The sequence below is a fragment of the Coenobita brevimanus genome, chromosome 77, assembly GCF_032717465.1.
Source record: "Coenobita brevimanus isolate Jiangsu-jjx chromosome 77, ASM3271746v2, whole genome shotgun sequence".
Lineage (NCBI taxonomy): Eukaryota > Metazoa > Arthropoda > Malacostraca > Decapoda > Coenobitidae > Coenobita > Coenobita brevimanus.
The window spans coordinates 22,937,801-22,950,893 of NC_137030.1; positions in this window are offsets into that span (position 1 = coordinate 22,937,801).

A 13,093-nucleotide genomic window follows, 5' to 3' on the forward strand; every position below is an offset into this window, starting at 1 on the left:
ATATATATATATATATATATATATATATATATATATATATATATAGATAGATAGATAGATAGATAGATATAGATAGTGATAGATAGATAGATAGTGCTAATGCGTCTACTGTTATCATCACCATTTCATCCTTATCATCATTATCAAAGTTCAATTGCCCTAAATTATAACATTGCCTTTAAACACAGCGCAGGTGGTGAAAATGTAATAGGTAATTACAGAGCTAATAACACTTACCACACGCTTTCATTATCACTTCCAACACTATTGCCACGGCGACTATACCACCATTAACGTCCACTATTGTTTTTTTTTTTTTAATCATCCTCCCTGCAGTCATCGTCATCATCATCATCATCATCATCATCATCATCATCACTCCTACTACCATCATCATCATCATCATCATCACTCCTACTATCATCATCATCATCATCATCAACATGATCATCATAGTTCACGTCTATTGCCCTTTTGTGGCCATTAGTTTTACTGCACTTAACCCCATTAACCTCATGACGTAATTCCTAAAACATTCTTGCTGGTACAGTAAAAGATGATTTTAGTAAGCTTAGAAGAGCACAGAAATGGAGACGAGTAAACTGAAGGCTATATCGCGCCCTTGCACTTATAATAGTTTAACTTGCTGTGGTTATAATTGTCTAGAAATATCAATGAATGAATGAATCAATCAATCTCTCTCTCTCTCTCTCTCTCTCTCTCTCTCTCTCTCTCTCTCTCTCTCTCTCTCTGGCTAGATGTCTTTATAAATCCGGCGAGGGTTGCCAGAAGCGAATCGTCTCCCTGTCAACCTGTCCACAGCCATTGGTGTGCGGAACCTATGTCACGAGGACTCCACATCCCGTATCCTATGTGGACAAGTGCACAGGCGACGTACGATTCAGCGACGCTTGTTCCCACTGACACCCAGGCGACGTTCATTCCGCTCTTTTGTACGGATCAAAAGTCCTTAAGCTTCAAGGGATCACGGGTTAGCTTAAGCTGGGGAAAAAGAGGCTAGATCAAGTTAAGCTAGATTAAATTAAGGTCGATTAGGCATGGTTAGGGTAGGTTAGATTAGGTTAGGTTAGGACAGTTAGATCAGGTGACGTTAGATTAGGTTTGGTTAAGTTAGCTCAGCATAGGTTAGGCTGGGTTCAGTTAGATTAGGTTAGGTTCTGTTAGATTATGCTAGCTTACCTTAAGTTTGGTTAGGTTAGGATAATTTACATTCTGTTAGATTTCCTTTCGTTAAATTGCGTTAGTCTAATTCAGATTAGATTAAACTGACTTGATAGGTTTTGTCAGCAAGCGTTGCCAAATTTTTTCCTTGACGCTGAGGCATTACGCGACGGTGGGTCAGCGGCTTCCGTTCCGTGTGAAGCTCGCTCCTAAAACCCAACCTTTTTTCCAACTCACATTTTTTTCTCTCTAGTATGTCATCAGACTGAATATATTAAACAGAGGACAGGTGACTGAGAGAGTTATCAAGATAATGACCGAGCTCATGATACTTATCGCACGCCTCCATTATACCGTCCATCACTGTTACTGCCACAAGCACACCGAAATTACCCTCCATATTATCATCAGTACAAAAACTGGTATTGTATTTACCACCATTAGAACTTTAAATTTCATCATCATTATCATCATCATCATCATCATCATCGTAATCCCAGCTCCCGAGAAAAAGTTATATATATATATATATATATATATATATATATATATATATATATATATATATATATATATATATATATAAACACTAATATTGTTTTTATGATGAAAGGAGCTAACCGATCAACGTCATCATAATCATCATCTCCATCATCACCAGCACCAATACAGCTCATTTTCGTTATAATATAGCTATGGGTAGGGTATGATTCAGAAACAGGAAAAGGGGAACATACTCGTACAAGCAGAATTATCATTTGTGTCCAGCAGTTGAGATTCATTATGTTAAAAATGGTCTTTCACCTCATGTAATCTCTCTCTCTCTCTCTCTCTCTCTCTCTCTCTCTCTCTCTCTCTATATATATATATATATATATATATATATATATATATATATATCTATATATATATATATATATATATATATATATATATATATATATCTATATAGATATATATATATATATATATATATATATTGTTACGGAACAGAGAAAGATAATGTACACTTTAAGTGAGAATACTAAAAATCACTACTGTCCCGTAAAGTTCCAGGTTCAAAACAAAAGAGTTAGATAAAATTACAAGTTAAAGTTTAATGCTCAAACTAACAACAAAGCATTCAGGACTCATAAGGATAATGTAATGACAAAAAACAGGTTAAATATATGGTTAACTGCAATAGCCTCTATTAACACAAAATTAGCAAGAGTAAATTTATCTAAGTCAGCCCTGATAAAATGAAAAAGCAGGATAATACTCAGTGAATGCAAGATATATTATTACAGATACAAAATATTATTAATGATGGCTGACAATAAGAACCTTACATGAATTACAAAAACCTCACTAGACCCACAAATTAACAACTTATGCTATACAGTACAAGAACAAAATGCAATAACACTTATATTCAAATTACACAGCTGCTAGATGGTTGGAGACTTCCTGAGCACTCACAATAATAACTGTACAGGGGAGGACAGAGATGTGAACAAAATGAGGAGTAGATCTAAGTGGCAATAATGTAGAGACTGAGCTCATTATATAGGGGCCGGCAGAGATTGATACAACTTGTAAGAAGGACGCGCAAATGAAGCCATGGGGACAAAGAGTTGACAATCCCGCTCTGAACAACAGAAAGAACGACTTACTCTACTATAACGGTAGAAGGGGGGGAGTGAGGTAGAACACGCTCGTCATCAAACAGGCAGCACACTGTACGTTAGAATTACACAAAGGATGATGAAATCATATGCTATGTAACACCTCCCCACAAAGAAAAAAGAAATTTACAAAGGAAATTTCTTATTACTCTAAAACAATCTGTCTAAAGTCTAGATAAGCAATCTGCAATAACATTTAATTTCCCCTTGACATGCTGTATGTCTAATGAATACTCCTGAAGAAGTAGACTCCATCTTGTCAATCTCTGATTTTATCTTTAAACTTACTAAGCAATTTCAGTGGATTATGATCGGTACAAATGACTATGGGGTCAAAACCAGAACACAAATAAAATGAAAAATGCTGTAAACCCAAAATCAAGGCCAAAAGCTCTTTCTCAATAGTTGAGTAGTTCTTTTGAGGTGGAGTGAACTTCTTACTGTAATAAGATACACGGTGTTCAATACCCTGATCATCCTCTTGCAGCAAAACAGCCCCAGCTCCTGTATCACTTGCATCAACAGCCATCCTAAAAGGCTTAGTAAAATTTGGAGTAGCGAGCACTGGCTGACTCAATAGGATAGCTTTAAGTTTGTTGAAACAGGATTCACAGTTATCGGTCCAGACAAATTTAACTCCCTTTTTCAGTAGGTCTGTAAGTGGTGATACAAGAATTGAAAAGTTAAGAACAAATCTCCAGTAATAACTTACCATTCCCAAAAATCTTTGTAGCTCTTTCCTACTTTTAGGTCTGGGAAGATCACTTATAACCTGAACCTTAGCTGCTGGTGGTGCAACATGTCCATCACCAATTACGTACCCAAGGTACTGAACTTTAGCTTGACCAAACTCACACTTTGATAAATTAGCTACAAGATTAGCCTGAACCAAACGCTCAAGAAATTTACTGACATGGCATAGGTGATCTTTGCAGTTGTCACTGAAGATTAATACATCATCAATATAAACAACACACCCTGCCAAACCCTCTGTTACAACATTCATGAGCTTCTGAAATGTGGCTGGTGCATTCTTCATACCATATGGCATTACAGAACATCCAAAAGTCTTTCCTAGTGTTACAAAACATGAGATCTCCCTAGCACATTCAGTCATAGGTACTTGCCAGTATCCCTTTAACAAATCAAACTTACTTATGTACCTAGCTTTTCCGATCTTGTCTATGCAATCTTCCACACGAGGGAGAGGGTAAGTGTCTGTTTTGGTTATCTGATTAACACGTCTGTAGTCAATGCAAAGCCACTGTGACCCACCTGGCTTAGGGACTAGAGTGACAGGAGAACTCCACTCGCTCTGACAGGGCTCAATCATCTTGTGGTCCAACAGGTAGCCAAGCTCCTTCTGGATGAGAGGAACTTTCACTGGGTTCACACGGTAAGGAGGCAGTTTAATTGGCTTTGCGTCTCCAACATCGACATCATGCATCAACACAGTGGTTCTTCCTGGAGTGGCACGGAACACTTGCGGGTACTCCTGCAGTAATGCCGAAAACTCCTGCCTTTCCTCGGGAGGTAGATGAGAAAGCTTAGTCTGGAGATCATTCATGATATCAGGATTCTTCCCCAAACTATCACTCAGGCTCATACTGCATGGGAGAGCTTCACTTGCAGACTCAGGTGGAACAGCTACAGTGCAGACTGGATTATTTTCGTCCCGCCTGTGATATAAATTTAGCATGTTGATGTGACATAGTTGCTTGTTCTTTCTACGATCTGGTGTGGCGATGACATAGTTGACATCACTGAGTTTCTTTTCCACGAAATAAGGACCACTAAACTTGGCTTGAAGAGGTTGCCCATGAACCGGTAGCAGAATCAAAACCTGATCTCCTGGCTTAAAGTGGCGTAACCTAGACTTCTTATCATACCAAGTCTTCATCTTCTCCTGAGCAGCTCCTAAATTCTCTCTCGCCAGCTGTAAAGCAGTGGACAGCCGTTCTTTGAACTTCATCACATACTCCAGCAGGTTGACGTCATCTTCCTCCGACAGCCAGCATTCCTTCAGTAGCTTAAGGGGTCCTCTTACTTCATGGCCAAACAGTAGTTCAAAAGGTGAGAAGCCCAGTGATTCATTTGGAGATTCTCTTGCGGCAAACACAACGAATGGAAGACCTTTATCCCAGTCTTTCTGATGTTCCAAACAGTATTTCTTGAGCATCGATTTGAGTGTTTGATATCTCTCCAACGCTCCTTGGGTCTGGGGATGGTAAGCTGAAGACGTGATCTGGGTGATCCCCAACTCTTTCAGAGACTGCTTGAAAACATTTGACATGAAATTACTTCCCCGGTCTGACTGTATCTCCTTGGGCAGACCAAACTTTGTGAAGAACCCTAGCATTTCCTTAACCACGTTCTTTACTGAGATATTTCTAAGTGGAATGGCTTCAGGATAACGAGTAGCCATATCAATCAGGGTCAACACATAAGAAAATCCTGAAGAAGTCTTAGGAAGAGGGCCCACAATATCCACCAACACACAGGTGAATGGCGCCTCAAAAGGAGGAATGGGAACTAGAGGCGCAACCTTTTCGGTCTGATTACACTTCCCCACAACTTGACAGGTGTGACAAGACTTACAATACCAGGAAACATCCCTGAAGATACCTGGCCAGTAGAAGTGTTTCAAAATGCGTGCCACAGTCTTCCTCACTCCAAGGTGTCCTGCCAAACTGGAATCATGAGCCACTCTAATGATATCCTGACTACAAACACGAGGGATGACAACTTGATGTACAACCTCCCATTCACAGTCGGCTGATGCTGTTGGGGGTCTCCACTTCCTCATAAGTGCTCCTGACTTTATATAATAACAAGTAGAAGCACCGGATGACTCTTCCTCACTGCAAGCAGAGTTAGCTAGACCTTTCAACTCAGGGTCAGCAACCTGCAACTCAACCAACTCTTGACGAGACAAATTATCAACACCACGGGGTACTGCCTCATCTGGTGAGTGGTCCAAATTAGCAAGAAAAGTGTCAGCTAGGATAACATCATCATCATCATTATCCTCTAAATCACCAGTAACTTTAGACTTAGCCCTAGTGACAGCACATGCAGGGAACACATCAGGGACATCACAATCCTGGGACGCAGCCACTGGCTCACTAGACAACTGAGGAGTTGGTCACACTTGACTTCCACCAATATCATTTCCAAGTAAGAAAGTTACACCTGACATTGGGAGTGTCTCAACCAACCCAACCATAACGGAACCATTAACAAAACCAGACCCTAAATTCACTCTGCACAGAGGGACAGAGAAGTAATTATTCCCTACACCTTGTAAGATTACAGTTTCATCAGAGGAATTAACATTAGAGCCTAGAACACTGGTCAGCATAAGGGATTGGCAGGCACCTGTATCACGATATATTTTAACTGATTTCCTGTCATTACTGTCCAGAGGACTGACAAAACCATCAGACAGGAAATTAGCACATGAACTCTTGAGAGTGTCACCCAAGTTACTGCTCAAAAGAGGAGCTTCATCATGAGGATTTAAGTTACCCCTCAAAGAAGGTTCAGTTAACTCAGTTAAAGAATTCTGGGAACTCTCAAGAGTGGACACTAGACCAATTGACTGAATATTTAAAGACTCCTTTTTTGTTCACATCACGCTGTCTCCTGAAACATTTCTCCGTAGTATGACCAAGCTTACTACAGTAAGTACATTTACTTTTCTGAAATCTAGAGGTGGAGCTGGTATTTACTTCCTGAGAAACATCATCTTTATTCTCTTTCCTGTTACATGTACTCTGAGTAGAGGCAACGTACTTACTCTCAGCTTTCCCTTTTTCTTTAGAATATCTCTTGTGAGTGAGAACATATTCATCAGCTAAAACTGCAGCATCAGACAAATTATCTATTCTTTTCTCATCAAGATATAGGCTTACATCTTTATAAATACACCTCTTGAAATCCTCCAGCAAAATCATCCGCTTAAATTTACCAAAATCAGAATCCACATTCTTAGAATTTAACCACTGCTCTAACAGATCTTCTTTGATTTTTGCATACTCAACATGGGATTGCTTATCTTGCTTGTAAGTTGTCCTAAATTTTACTCTATAGGCTTCAGGAACAAGCTCATAGGCCTTAAGAATCAAGCTCTTAACTACATCATAATTATCAAATTGATCCTGAGGCAAAGATGCATAAGTTACTTGAGCTTTACCGGTGAGAACAGTTTGAAGGAGTACTGGCCAATACTTCTTGGGCCAATTAAAACCTGTAGCTACCCTCTCAAACAACTGAAAATACTTTGTTAAACCAGATTCATTAAAAGGAGGGACAAGTTTAACATTTTTAGCCACATCAAAATCATCAGAGCTAGATGATCCAGTTCCACCTTGTTTCATGCGATACTCATTGTCTGCCTGAATCCTAGCAATTTCAACTTGTGTTTCAGCCTCCTTAGCACGAGCCTGAAACTCCGCCTCCTTAGCCTGAGACTCAGCCTCCTTAGCACGTGCTTGAAATTCAGCCTCCTTAACACGTGTCTCCTGCAGGGCTAGCTGTAACTTAGCTAATTCAATCTGCATTTGCTCATTTGGAGGAGTTACATTAAACAAGCTTTTATTAATCATGCCAAGAATTTGATCTTTAGAATGATGAGAGTGAACTGCAATTCCCAATTGTTGAGCAACAAGCTTAAGCTCATTCTTTGTTCTGTTTTCTACATCCAACACTGTTTGCACATTTGACAAAAAATCTTTGGCTTCATCAAGTGTAATAGTAGACATCATGAATAAATCACAGTCACAAAATATCAAACAATATCCTTATGATAATATCCTGAATATCCTGATATGAGGTCGCCAAATTTATGTTACGGAACAGAGAAAGATAATGTACACTTTAATGAGAATACTAAAAATCACTACTGTCCCGTAAAGTTCCAGGTTCAAAACAAAAGAGTTAGGTAAAATTACAAGTTAAAGTTTAATGCTCAAACTAACAACAAAACATTCAGGACTCATAAGGATAATGTAATGGCAAAAAACAGGTTAAATATATGGTTAACTGCAATAGCCTCTATTAACACAAAATTAGCAAGAGTAAATTTATCTAAGTCAGCCCTGATAAAATGAGAAAGCAGGATAATACTCAGTGAATGCAAGATATATTATTACAGATACAAAATATTATTAATGATGGCTGACAATAAGAACCTTACATGAATTACAAAAACCTCACTAGGCCCAAAAATTAACAACTTATGCTATACAGTACAAGAACAAAATGCAATAACATTTATATTCAAATTACACAGCTGCTAGATGGTTGGAGACTTCCTGAGCACTCACAATAATAACTGTACAGGGGGGGACAGAGATGTGAACAAAATGAGGAGTAGATCTAAGTGGCAATAATGTAGAGACTGAGCTCATTATATAGGGGCCGGCAGAGCTTGATACAACTTGTAAGAAGGACGCGCAAATGAAGCCATGGGGACAAAGAGTTGACAATCCCGCTCTGAACAACAGAAAGAACGACTTACTCTACTATAACGGTAGAAGGGGGGAGTGAGGTAGAACACGCTCGTGATCAAACAGGCAGCACACTGTACGTTAGAATTACACAAAGGATGATGAAATCATAGGCTATGTAACAATATATATATATATATATATATATATATATATATATATATATATATATATATACACACACACACACACACACACACTCACACGTTGAACATCCTAAGTCACGGTCTTATGAAACTGGGCACAGGCCACAATTTCAGAATTTCGCAAGTTAGAGATAACTAATCTTATGTGGAGAATTACTGGGAGTCTGTCATCATGGAAAAGTTGCCCGCTTTACCCTCAAACCTACAACAAACTGGTCACCAGCGAACATTAATAACAAGGAATAGAAATTATTAAAGCATATTTAATGGAAATGAACAATATTGTAAGATTCTTACTCAACTCAGACTGACGACATTGCCCACATGGACGGGGGAGGGGGGAGGAGTTCGGGACTATCCGGCCACATTTATTTTCTGCAGTGACCCTGTTAGGCCGAAGAGGTTTAGGCCATACCAAACCTAGCCTAACCTCTACATTGGCCGTAAAGCAACTCGACCATTTGCCACTTTAGGCCCCTACAGCCGAACTGGTTTACAGCCAAAATGACCAGGACGTGGGGGTAAGGTTCCGAGGCTTGAGTCGGACTAACGCCTGTAGTCTTGAAACTGAGGGCACTGGTTACCCGTTCCGCACCCCACTCGAAGTGGAAGCTCACACCTTCCACACAAGAGGTAATCTTGAAAGCACCCCTTTGTGTGGGTAGGTACAGTACACAGCTGGTAACAATGATTAATTGTAAAATTTAAAATCTTTTAAAAAAGCATATGATAGTTTCTAAGATTGACATTCAATTTAATATCTTATTGATAACAATTCTTACCTCTTTTGTTATAAAAGACTGGTATATGTTCTTGAATACTCTTTGTAAGAGTATGCAAACAGGCTTTGGAAAATCCATACCATAGGAAAAATTCGATGTCAGACATAGCTTCAAAGGGGTTCATGCAGTCAGTAATAACCCTGTGAATACGCCTTGGCTGGTCATACCGATTTCGACCATAAGGCCCAGATGCTTGTTTTTGCCATTTTTCCCATCCAGAACCCCGAAATCCCATCAGTGCCCCAAGACACTTGGGAGGGAGGGTTAATTTGAAAACCATTCACGAGCACCAAAAATAAAGGTAAAATTCGTTTAAATTACACCAAAATTCAGAAGAAAAATATATTGCCAAGCCAAAACAAAATAGTGCGGACTTGTAAAAGTTTACCGAACACAAACATGAGACTTCGTAACTCTAACTGGCTGTGCACGATTCTTCTGTTTAGGTAGTACTAGGCCATTCTTTACTGTAGGAATCATTTCATGAACTAGTCAAACTAATTAAACAAGTATCATGCACCATATCTGATAAACAGCTTAGTAGAAAGAGTGAAAAATGAAATGTGAGTGGATACAGTATCTCATCTTTGTTTTCTTCTCATCATAAATTAGCCATCTCTGGAGAAGCAGTGAAGTTTTTTTGAAAGATAATAATATTTAATGCAATGTTTATTTTCTTTACATGATGTTTTTATAATTAAATTAAAATTCCCATCACATACACCGTACAGTAGGGTCTTTCAAATTCTACATAGTTCTCTTTGCACAAGGCTGCTATAATATGACGAAGCGGCATGCAAAGGGGTGCTATGTGACTCCCCGCAGATTCTAGTACTACACTGTGGTAATGCTTTGCCATTCACAGGGGAACGCTCTCCCTTTCATGCGTTAAGATTACCAAAATATATGGATAGGGCAAGGTGAATACCTTCCCACAGTCTAAGACTAAGGTCGTAAGCCTCTTAGCATGAAGTGAGTGTGCTGCTTCCTCATGCTGCCGCCTTTGTGCCACTTCCTCCTCATCAACGGTATCGTCGTCGCCCTCAGCTGTCTCCGTGTCGTCATAAGAGTCATTAATTCGTTGAGTTTACCAAACGGGTGCGGCCTTTCCACGTTATCTATTGAAATGAGTCTTTCACAGGTTACTTATTATTCCTGGATTACCAAAGCTACTGGGGATTTTTATAAACATTCCTCTGAAAGCTAGTATGAGGATTTAGAATGTGTGATACACTGACGCATCCAGTCAGAGCTGTGGTTGATAAACAACGTGGCCAGTTGGACAGATGGTTCGTAAACATTGCCAGTGGCCACCTGCCGGCGTCTTTGAATACCACATTTTTTTTTCTTACTTCTTGCAGTCACAATTCAACAATTAATTATCTGTATTACATATGTACCAAAATTACATAACTTGAGATCGTGAGTTTGTTGTTATCGGTGGAATCATTTCCATATTTTGTATTGAAATGAGTCTTTCACAAGCTACTTTTTATTTTTCCTGGATTACCACAGCAACTAGGCATCTTTATAAACATTTCTCTAAAAGCTATAAATGAGAATTAAGGATGCATGATACACTGGCGCTTCCAGTCAGAGCCGTGGTTGATAAACACCGCGGCTGGATGCATAGATCGTTCGTAAACACTGCCGATGGCGACCTGCCAGCTTCCTTGAATGCCCCACTTCTTCCCCCACTCACTTCTTGCAATCACAGTTCAACAGTTAACTATCTGTGTTACATATATACCAAAATTACTTCACATGAGATCGAGAGTTTCTTAATATACGTGGACTCGCCGCGCCATTCTTGTGAAGAACTATGATCCACAATTAATTCTTTACCAGACGGGCACAGCCTTTTTCCTATTTTTCTGTTGAAATTTGTGTCTCAAAGGTTACTTTTTATTATTCTTGGATTACCACAGCTACTGGGCATTTTCATAAACATGCAGTGTATCATGCATCCAAATGCATGATACACTGACACATCCAGTCAGCGCGGTGGTTAATAAAAAACTGATAGTGCATACAGTTGCGTGACGTTGCCGCGTATTATGCATTCGGTGTTGTGTTTAGAAATGAGCGATTTAGGAGATTCCCATATATATATATATATTGTTACGAAACAGAGAAAGATAATGTACACTTAAAGTGAGAATACTAAAAATCACTACTGTCCCGTAAAGTTCCAGGTTCAAAACAAAAGAGTTAGGTAAAATTACAAGTTAAAGTTTAATGCTTAAATTAACAACAAAACATTCAGGACTCATAAGGATAATGTAATGGCAAAAACAGGTTAAATATATGGTTAACTGCAATAGCCTCTATTAACACGAAATTAGCAAGAGTAAACTTATCTAAGTCAGCCCTGATAAAATGAGATACCAGATAATACTCAGTGAATGCCAGATAAATAATTACAGATACAAACTATTATCAAAAATAACTGACACAACCCAACATTAATCAAAACCTCACTAGGCCTAAGAATTAACCTTATGCTACACAGTACAAGAAAAAATACAACAACAGTTATACTCAAATTCCACACAGCTGCTAGATGTTTGGAGATTTCTTGAGCACTCACAATAATAATAATTGTACAGGGGAGGACAGAGATGTGAACAAAATGAGGAGCAGATCTAAGTGGCAATGATGCAGAGACTGAGCTCATTATATAGGAGCCAGGAGAGCTTGATACAACTTGTAATAAGGACGCGCAAATGAAGCCATGGGGACATAGAGTTGACAATCCCGCTCTGGACAACAGAGAGAACGACTTGCTCTACTATAACGGTAGAAGGGGGGGACTGAGGCAGAACACGCTCGTGATCAAACATGCAGCAACTGTGCGTTAAAATTAGACAAAGGATGATGAAATCATAGGCTATGTAACACCTCCCCACAAAGAAACAAGAAATTTACAAAGGAAATTTCTTATTACTCTAAAACAATCTGTACATGGCATTACAGACCATCCAAAGGTCTTTCCTAATGTTACAAAAAATGAGATCTCCCTAGCACGTTCAGTCATAGGTACTTGCCAGTATCCCTTTAACAAATCAAACTTACTTATGTACCTAGCCTTTCCGATCTTGTCTATGCAATCTTCCACGCGAGGGAGAGGGTAAGTGTCTGTTTTGGTTATCTGATTAACACGTCTGTAGTCAATGCAAAGCCTCTGTGACCCACCTGGCTTAGGGACCAGAGTGACAGGAGAACTCCACTCGCTCTGACAGGGCTCAATCATCTTGTGGTCCAACAGGTAGCCAAGCTCCTTCTGGATGAGAGGAACTTTCACTGGGTTCACACGGTAAGGAGGCAATTTAATTGGCTTTGCGTCTTCAACATCGACATCATGCATCAACACAGTGGTTCTTCCTGGAGTGGCACGGAACACTTGCGGGTACTCCTGCAGTAATGCCGAAAACTCCTGCCTTTCCTTGGGTGGTAGATGAGAAAGCTTAGTCTGGAGATCATTCATGATATCAGGATTCTTCCCCAAACTATCACTCAGGCTCATACTGCATGGGAGAGCTTCACTTGCAGACTCGGGTGGAACAGCTACAGCGCAGACTGGATTATTTTCGTCCCGCTTGTGATATAACTTTAGCATGTTGATGTGACATAGTTGCTTGCTCTTTCTACGATCTGGTGTGGCGATGACATAGTTGACATCACTGAGTTTCTTCTCCACGAAATAAGGGCCACTAAACTTGGCTTGAAGAGGTTGCCCATGAACTGGTAGCAGAATCAAAACCTGATCTCCTGGCTGAAAGTGGCGTAACCTGGACTTCTTATCA